Consider the following 9693-nt stretch of genomic DNA (forward strand, 5'->3'; position numbering starts at 1 on the left):
GGCTGCCCCTTGGGTAGGTGTGCTCTGTGGGAGATGGGGAGGGAAGGCTCTTTCACCTGCTCAGGGGCCAGACAGAACTTGGTCCAGAGTGCGTGGTCTCCAGTGACTCATCTATCTCCAATGAAAGAAAGATACGCTAGGGCTCTAAGCTGTACACAGCAGGTTACTTGCCTCTGAATGGGCTCCCCTCTGGGTGCTAATGCACCCGGACTGGACCTCTCTCTCTCCTCTCTTGCCGTCCGTCTGTAGCCGTGAGCTGTCTCTGGGTTTTCTTGCCATGCACCTCGTGTGTTTATTATTGATCTCGGTGAATGGAGGGTATTTTCGAAGCCAGAATTCCCTTAGTCTCTTCAGAACCCAATATACCCAGACTCACCATAGCATGCGCAATGAATCATTTTTACTAACGAAAGAAACTGTTTGGAAGGACTGATGCGCGCATCAATTGACAGATCCAGACCAGTGTCAGCTCCTGACTCCACATGAATCCGCAGACCCAGGAGTTCTGGTCCTGTTCACATAGTTCAACGTGGGTTGATGGTTTGATCCTGCAAGTGACTAAACCCTGTGGATCCAACAGGAGGAAGCTCATGAGTATGAACCATTCCTGTGAGAAAGGGGCCGTGCTCAGAGCCATGGGGAGTGGAATCCTCTCTCTACCCCAGAACAGAAGGCAGAGGGCGCAGGCAGAGTCCTATGGCCTGGTGCCATATCTCAGCCCTGGTCTGGAAGTGCCACTTCTAGTTGCCAATTGGAACGGGGGCACTTGTGAGATGGACACCACTGGGTAATGGATTGAGACTCACCAAATTATTCAAACGAACGCAGGACGTCCATCAGTCTGTTATGACCTTTTGTCCCTATCAACCTGGATTGGAGTTGAACCAGTAATGTGGAGAGGAAAGTCCCTCATCCCATTACCAAGCCTTTTGAGCCATCTGATTCTCCTAGCCTTAGTGAGTCCTCTAGCCCTGTGAAACAAGAGAAGACAATTTTGTGTCCAGCCGCGTGCGAATCCATTACCTGCTGACACCCAACGCTTACCACTAGTGTTGGTCATGGAGTGGATCTTTGCACCCAGCAAGAATGGATTCAGGCTGTTCCACCAAATCATTTCCACAGTCCTCTTCGGGGTCATGTGTGTGAAAAAGCAACAGAACAATAATGGCCAGACAAAAGAGCAAGTCCCCAGCAAAAAAAATACTTACAAAGATCACGTTTCATTCTTCAGCCAGCACTTTCCGGATCCACAGAGGATGTTTATTTCCTTGTACGCATTCCCCTACCGTATAGATACATCTGAAATCGGGTGGCTGAATGGCTGCATTAACAGTAAACGCAGTCCTGCGGTAAATATGGTATTATCCAGCCTGCACAACTAATATAGACAGTGCTTTGTAATCTCCTGTCTCGCTGAACTCCCTGACCAGGAGCTAAGCAGCTTACCCAGCTTTTGTGCAGCAAGTCATAAGGAAAAAGAATATGTACTCACTGGCCAGCTATATGTAAGATCTTTGGCCAAGTGTATTTTATAAACATGAAGATGTGAACCATATGTTACAACACCTAGGGTCTACTGGAAAGGCTTATAATATAGCTAACCAGTTTTCAGTATAGTGAATAAACATGGTATGAGTTGATATAGCTTAAAGATCATGAAACCTGTCAGCTTTCCTACCATTCTAAACCCATGGCCTTATTCTTATGCATCACTGGCACCCCCAAGTTGACCCCAACACCTTGGCTGCTAGTGCTGTCGTACATTGCTCCCCCATCCATTGGCCGCAATGCTGCAACCCTTCAGGAATTCCAGTGGATAGTGGAAAATGAACGTCTTCCCATCCACCAGGACCATAACAACGTCCCTCACCACCACTTGAAGTTGCATAAGCCCTTTTGGACCCATGCATTTAACCTTCAACAACGCAACTTCAACCCTGATGAAGCTTGGAAAGCTGAATGGAGTTCACAAGAAGTCACAAATAAACACCTTGCGAAAGACCCAATGCAGAAGATCCTTTCTACCATCTCCCATGAAGCTCATGGGCAACCCTAAACCGTATCCACACAAACCAAGGCAGATGTCGATACTTGCTGCACAAATGGAAAATTAAAGACTTTCCAGAGAGCGACTGGTCACCCACAACAGAGCATGGAAAATATAGCATCTCAATGCCCGATTCACCAATACGAAGGAGACTTCACAGCAATACGCTCTGCTACTCCAGACACAATTATCAAGCTTAACCATGTAAATGTAAAATTACAGTTGTTGCTCTACATTTACATCAGCCATATGAAGAAGAAGAAGATGCTTAAGCACGTTGGTTGAAGAAATGGATGTGCATTTCCTGGGGTGGCTCTCTCAACTTGTTTCAAAGAAGGCTTGGGAGACATCGTTGTTTTTTTTTAATAATTTCAATGGCTAAGACCTGTGTTTATTTGTAAGCATTTTATTTGTATTGATTTAAATTTTCAGTCACAGGAAATTTTGGGGGTCAGACAAAAAGGGAGGTCAGAAAAGATTTAATGCCAGTAGACGTTGAGATTCAAAAAGTTAAAGCTTTGTAACCATTAAAACACCAGTTGTCAACATGGCGTGCCAAAATATACACAGTCAATATCCTTAGAAGAAGTTCTCAAGCTGTATTAGTCTCACACAGCCTATCTGTACGTTTCTAGTGTTATAGACCAGTAATATTTTTACATCAGTTTGTGTGTACAGTGAATCCACATTTACTGGCATGGACCAATACCAAGCTAATCCTTCCAAGCCTATTTCAAAGTTAGCCCCCGATCCAGAGCTCCTGATGAGGCCCCTTTCCAGCCAAGGGCTGAAGCATGTGCCTAACTCCACTGACACTGCTGAAGTGCTTTGCAGAGCTGGGGGCTCAGGCTAGCCTCTCGGGCTGTTGTAGTGAATGAGCCTGGGTGTGAGCCTAAGCCCCCAGTTCTGCAATGTGACCCACCAGTGAAGGCCTTTTCACCCACACACAGTCCCACCCCAGGCAGGAAGGCTATGCATGGTCCAAAGGGTTTGCCCACACAGATCACTGGCAGGTCAGGGCCTGAGGGCTCAATCCTGCTAGGTGCTGCAGACTTAACTACCTAAGCAGGCTAGAAGGATGATGCCTATGAGTGAAGGCCAGGTGAGCCTGCATTTCCATGCAGTCCTTGATACCACAGCTGAGACCAACCCAACAAGGGACCAATTGCAACAGTTATTTTATATCCGGATCATTTGTTTCCCCCAATAGTTTTACATCTATTTTACCTCTAGACAGAACCTTATTTTTGGCACCAGGCACTTTTCCTCCAAGGATCTCAAAGCCCCTGGTTTCTTTTGTGGCTTAAACCCAGCTTCCATATGTGCAATTTGCACACATTTCATTCTGCCAATGCCTGCATGTGCACTTAGAAGATTCTAACACCGCAGGTGCAGGGGATGGAATTCTCTCCCACAAAACACCTGTCTCCAGGTAGCAGAACCTTGCCCCTGCATGCACTAGTATTTGCCCCCTGTAGAGCATGCACAAGTGGAGGCCAAAATGCAAAAAACAGGCCCATGTCAACAGTATCTGTTAGGCCACCCTCCACCCCGATGTCTGTTATGAAGCACAAAGCCAATGGATGGACCATCTTGTGTGAGCTGTGAACTGACTGCACACTTACAAGAGTGCCTAGGCAGACCTATAGGCCTATATTTTCAACAGAGGTGAGGCCCACCAGCCCCTTTGCTCCCATCAAATGCGCACCTATGTCAGCCTGATTTGTGTGGGTAGTTACATGCGCACGTGATGCAAACGCTGGTATGGAATCGCTGGAAGGGGGGGGCCACACCTCAGAAAATGTGTCCCAGGGTCCATCCACCGAAGCAACGATCCATTGCCAGACAGAACAACCACACCGGGCCAGCCTTCAAAGACGGAGGGACTCCGCAGACGCGGCAACTGGCAAAACTTCTTTTTTATTGCTCGACTTTTAATTGGACACATGTCCCTTCACGACGGGGTATGCTGGTGCTCACAACATGGGCTTTGATTTAATGTCTTAAGGACCTGAAAACATATTGTTCCTTTCTAACTCGACGAGGGCACAGTCATGCAAACCCTTTCCAGCCAGCTCTAGCGGACAGGGCCTTTTTTCATTCATTGCATTTTATTATTAATTAAAAGTTCATGTCTCCACATCTGGAGCCTCTGCAGGAGGCTGCCCAGTTCTCTCCTGCATGTGTTGCTTTCATTGGGAAGCTCCAGTTCTACTGAGAAGGTTGAGTACTGTGACGGTGTCTCCCTGTTTCCATTTGCACAGCGGCGACTCTGGTACACTGGTAAAACAGAAAGACAGACTGACAATAAAATCACTCCCATCATATCTCCTTCCCCTAGCCCTGACTTTGCTTGGTTGGGTTTTTTCCATTTGTTGTTTTTTCAGTTCCAATTTTTATGGAAGTCAGAAAACAATCCAACCCTGAGACCATACAACACCAGCTCAGCTGTATGGTACCCAACTGCGGCCTGTCCTAGTCCAGTAATCTGCAGCAACTGCCAGATGACGGGAACTACAATCTGTGGAACCTTCTAGATTTGGGGGAAATGGACATGTCCCCTAGGGAATAGGCCTTTGAGGGTCATCCTTATCTGTCTGCTTACCCATCGCAAATCGTATTTTCCTAATAGCCTGATCAGGATGACACACACACCACAAGATAGCTCATGGGCTGTAGTTCTCAGAAGGAACTTTGGTTTTTCAGCTCGGTCTGCTGGGGACTAGTACATCATGTAGGTTTCCTATTTGGAAGTCTGCCCCACCTCCCAAAATTCCATTCCACCTCTCCCTGAATAATCAACTTGGCCCCCAATCAAATCAATAGATTCTGCCTTCCAATCAGTTCCCTTCCCCAATAAATTCTGCCCTTCACAAACAAATAAGTCACTGTTGGTGCGTCTATCTCGGCAGCTATCCTATCTGTTCTAGTAGGACCACAAGAGATCTTTGGTTTCTCAGTCTCTCCTCTCCATCTAGGGCCCTATTTACCTTGGAGATCTCCTGCCTAAGCGCTAATTGGATTTTGCCCTTCCTAGCTTGTGAGTGCTAAGCAGACCATAGCTGGGGAACAGATCTTCACCAGTCGGACATCAGCTCTTTGAAGTGTCTGAGTAAGTTTCTTGGTAAAGCAGTGGAGAAAATCTGGCAAAAAATAAAAAGTGGAAATGTGAGGGGAAGATGCTTGCTCTAATAAAAAAATAACTGGTAATAACTTTAATGGCAGGAACTGGAAGGAGCCAGTTCAAACAACCTGCCAAATCACAGGACTTTTCTTTATTTGACTGATTTATTTTTCATTTTAAATGACAGGAATGGCTGGGACTGCAGGGTTTAGTAGAGCTACCCTGCTGGGGCAGGCTGCTTCTGAACACCCCGCTCAGCGTCTTGGGGCTTGGCTTACACGTTTTCACAATTGCAACCCTAACGAGACAGCTTTCCCAGGAAATCTTCCCTGGCAGGGTACACCATGCTAGCAAAACTTGCCGCTGGTCGCTTTGGAGGTTGCAGGACGGAGGGCCAGCGATGAGAGATGCATGAGAGTTGCAGTAGCTTCCCTTTAGAGCAGGGCGGGCAAACTTTTTGGCCCGAGGGCCACATCGGGGTTGCAAAACTGTATGGAGGGCCAGGTAGGGAAGGCTGTGCCTCCACAAACAGCCTGGTCCCCACCCCCTATCCGCCCCCTCCCACTTCCCGCCCCCTGACTGCCCATCTCAGAGCCCCGACCCATCCAACCCCCCTCCCCCCCGCTCCTTGTCCCCTGACCGTCCCCTCCCGGGACCTCACCCTCTATCCAACCCCCCCTGCTCCCTGTCGCCTGACTGCCCTGATCCCTGTCCACCCCCGACTTCCGACAGGCCCCTCGGGACTCCCAGGCCCTATCCAACCACCCCAGCTCCCCGTCCCCTGACTGCCCCGCCCCCTATCCACACCCCCTCCCCCTAACTGCCCCCCCCGGGACCTCACCCCCATCCAACCTCCCCTGCTCCCCATTCCCTGACTGCCCTGCCCAGAACCTCTGCCCCATCCAACTGCTTCCTGTCCCCTGACTGCCCCAGGGGACTCCCCGCTCCCTTCCCATGCCGGAGCCAGCCACACCACCGCACTGCCCCGCAGGAGCAGTGGGCCAGAGCGCTGGCAGCATAGCAGCGTGGCTGCGAGGGAGGTTTGAGCATTGGCCTGCTAAACCCCGGGCTGTGAGTTCAATCCTTGAGGGGGCCATTTAGGGATCTGGGGCAAAAATTGGGGGGATTGGCCCTGCTTTGAGCAGGGGGTTGGACTCGATGACCTCCTGAGGTCCCTCCCAACCCTGATATTCGATGATTCTATTCTATGATCCTGGGGTGGGCTCATCTCCAAGCCCCAGCTCTGCCGCTGATTCCTGGGGTGGCCTAAAATCAGTTAGCTGCATCTCATCTCACCTTCTCTACCTTTAAAATGGGCATATTAACCCTCATCAGCCATGAGGCCGCCTACACGAAGTCGCCAGCGGCCCACGTACTGAGGCCGCATGCTGCACGGCACCTGGAGATTTCAATCTTCTCCGCGGCAGCCAGGGCGGCCCCACAGCTCACGTAAGCCCCACCCCAAAGAGAGGCTGCGAGTGCCACCAGCGTGAAACGTGGGACCGAAACACAGCCTCACTCTCAGCTGTGGCTCATTCTGTCCCGCCTCTTCCCTGCCCCCAACAAGTAATGGACCTCAGGAGGACCTGGTGGTTTTTATTAGTAAGCTAGCATCGTGCGGCTGTTGAATCATTGAATAGTTCATACTGTGAACAGCAAATTCCACAGTTCCTCTGAGGAATTTGCTGTTCATGGCGTGAAATATTCAATGATTCAGCAGCCGCACAGATCTTACTTACTAATATCTAGAGATATAAAACCCTGGATTATAACAAACACCAACGTCTATCACCAGATGGTGGATTAGTGTCCTACCAGGCAAGGCCCCAGTCATGCAAAGATTCACACATGTGTAACTCCGCTTATGTGAGTGGCCCCTCCTGACTTACAGGTGCCTAAAGTTAAGCACAAGGGTAAGTCTTTGTGGGATCATGGTCTTAACAAGTGTCAGCCCCTGGGGGCTCCTCTACAAACCAGCCAAGACAGAGCCATGTGGGCAAACTTCTCTGTGAGAGTGTGTAACAGAATCTCCTGGTTGTAAACATACAGGGCCCGATTCTCATTTACACTCCAGACTGATTCTCACCACTCTGGCAGAGGTGTAAAATGGCCTTCGTGCAAATGAGAATCATTCCCATTGGCTCCCTTTTCACTGCACGGTGGAGCTAAGCAGCTTGCCATCCAGTCCCTTTGGAGAAAGGTGACTTTTGGTTCAAACCTTTAATTATATCATTGACCCTCTTAGGCGTTAGGGGCTCTCACGTCAGGATTGAAACAATTCATCAACATGGTTTGATCTGGCATTGTGTGCTGGAGGTGCCATAAAACCGAGACAGAAAACTGAAGTCCTACCACAAATGGGCTAAGGCTGGTGGTCCAGAAATCAGGGGATTTTACGCAAATGACGCAACGACAGTGTGATTAGTTGACGACTGTGCATTCTTTTGTTTGCATGTGATGTGTTTTTATTTGTAATTAAAGGTTGTTTTTATTTTCTTCTCCTGATCCCGCACCGTGGCGTCAGTCATTCTGCCAAAATGCCAGGCAAGCTGTAAAAGTCAGTCAAGTTAGAGGTGATTGAAAAACAGAAACATTGGTTGCAAAGAATGTGTTCCTGGTGTCATCAGAAAAATTCTACATTCAAACATTTTCCATCAGCTCTAATGAAAAGAAGTTGTATTGGGCTCCTAGGTGTCTTTAAGTTCTAGTGAAACTGAAGCATAAATAGAAGCCGAAGTTGAACACTGAGGTTTATGATTTAAATTAACCTCGGGGGGACTCTCGAATCAGGAGCTCCAGCCACCACAAAGGAGTGGGGAGTGCAGAGCCCAGACACCATGGTGAGGGTCAGGAGATGGGAGCAAGGAGCCTAGACAAAGTGATGACACAAGGGGGTTTGTGCCCAGCACAATGGGGCCCCTGATCTTGATTAGGTCTGTGCCGTGCTTTGCATAATAGGGTTTTGATCTGGGGGCCTCTAGATACAACTATAATACAGAGCATGAATATTAATGAACCGTGGTCATTAAAGAACTCATTTCTAGTAGAGGCGTGGAGCTCACCCTGGCAGTTTTACCAAATGCTGTCTGAAGTCATGACTGTCTCGTCCAGATGTGATCATCTTCTTCGCTTCCTGCCTCCCACTGTTCCAAAGGTGCTCAAGAGCAGCTGCATCCCACTCTCCAGGTGCCACGGCTGTTCCTGAACTACCGCAAGCTGATAGATTCAGTTACTGAATGTTTGTGAATGTGCTTTGAGATCCTCTGATGAAAGGTGCTATTAGAAATGTGAGTAATTGTCCTTCATAAATAGTATCTCCACAATGGTTTCTGCTCTGTTAGCTGCATTGTCCAGCTGTTCCCACTCTAGGGGTTGGGAGTTTATGAACTTGCTCTCTCAGGCCCAGGGAAAAAAGAACACCCTAGTTCCGCTCAGACTCCGGCCATAATTAAAGGAGCAGACAATCTTCTCAGAGTTCAGAGTAGCAGCCGTGTTAGTCTGTATTCGCAAAAAGAAAAGGAGGACTTGTGGCACCTTAGAGACTAACCCATTTATGACAGGTTTCAGAGGAACAGCCGTGTTAGTCTGTATTCGCAAAAAGAAAAGGAGTACTTGTGGCACCTTAGAGACTAACCAATTTATTTGAGCATGAGCTTTCGTGAGCTACAGCTCACTTCATCGGATGCATACTGTGGAAAATACAGAAGATGTTTTTATACACACAAACCATGAAAAAATGTGTGTTCACCACTACAAAAGGTTTTCTCTCCCCCCACCCCACTCTCCTGCTGGTAATAGCTTATCTAAAGTGATCACTCTCCTTACAATGTGTATGATAATCAAGGTGGGCCATTTCCAGCACAAATCCAGGTTTTCTCCCCACCCTCCCCAACAAACCCACTCTCCTGTTGGTAATAGCTTATCTAAACTTCTCAGAGTGTGTGTTAAAAACAGACTCATCAGTCTGGTTTCACTCACTCTGTTTTATTTTATCGCCTTTTGTTTTGGGGCCTCACAAAAATATTTTTTCTAATTACAGAAATACATCCAATTAAGAAATGAAACAATCAGACAATAAAGGTTTCACGAAAAAGCAATATGATGATAAGAGTTTTTTTAAAAGAAACCTTTGCAAGCCTCCTTTAATGGAAGCAGTTGTCAAGGGCCATTGAATGGTACTGCTGAATCAAGCAGCTTTAAATCATGCATCCCCTTTTAGGAGAGCAGGCTTTAGCTCCCATCAGAGCTTTTCCGGCTGCAGTGTTTTCAGAGGTTTCATTTCACAGTCCTGTCTCTTTGCCATCCCACATTCTGTCTCCTGTTTTCAAGCGATGTCCCTTCGCCCCTCACCCCCATCATTTCTCCCCCCATCTTTATCCATCCATGTGAAAATTAAACAAAACATCTGATCCTGCGGAAACGTTCTCATTGGTCTGTTATTTTCCCACAACGCACAACGTTCTGATCAGCTTGCTAGTAGCACTTAGAAGAAACTGAATGGATGTCAATTTTCTCATACAAT

The sequence above is a fragment of the Caretta caretta genome, chromosome 13, assembly GCF_965140235.1.
Source record: "Caretta caretta isolate rCarCar2 chromosome 13, rCarCar1.hap1, whole genome shotgun sequence".
Taxonomy (NCBI): Eukaryota; Metazoa; Chordata; order Testudines; family Cheloniidae; genus Caretta; species Caretta caretta.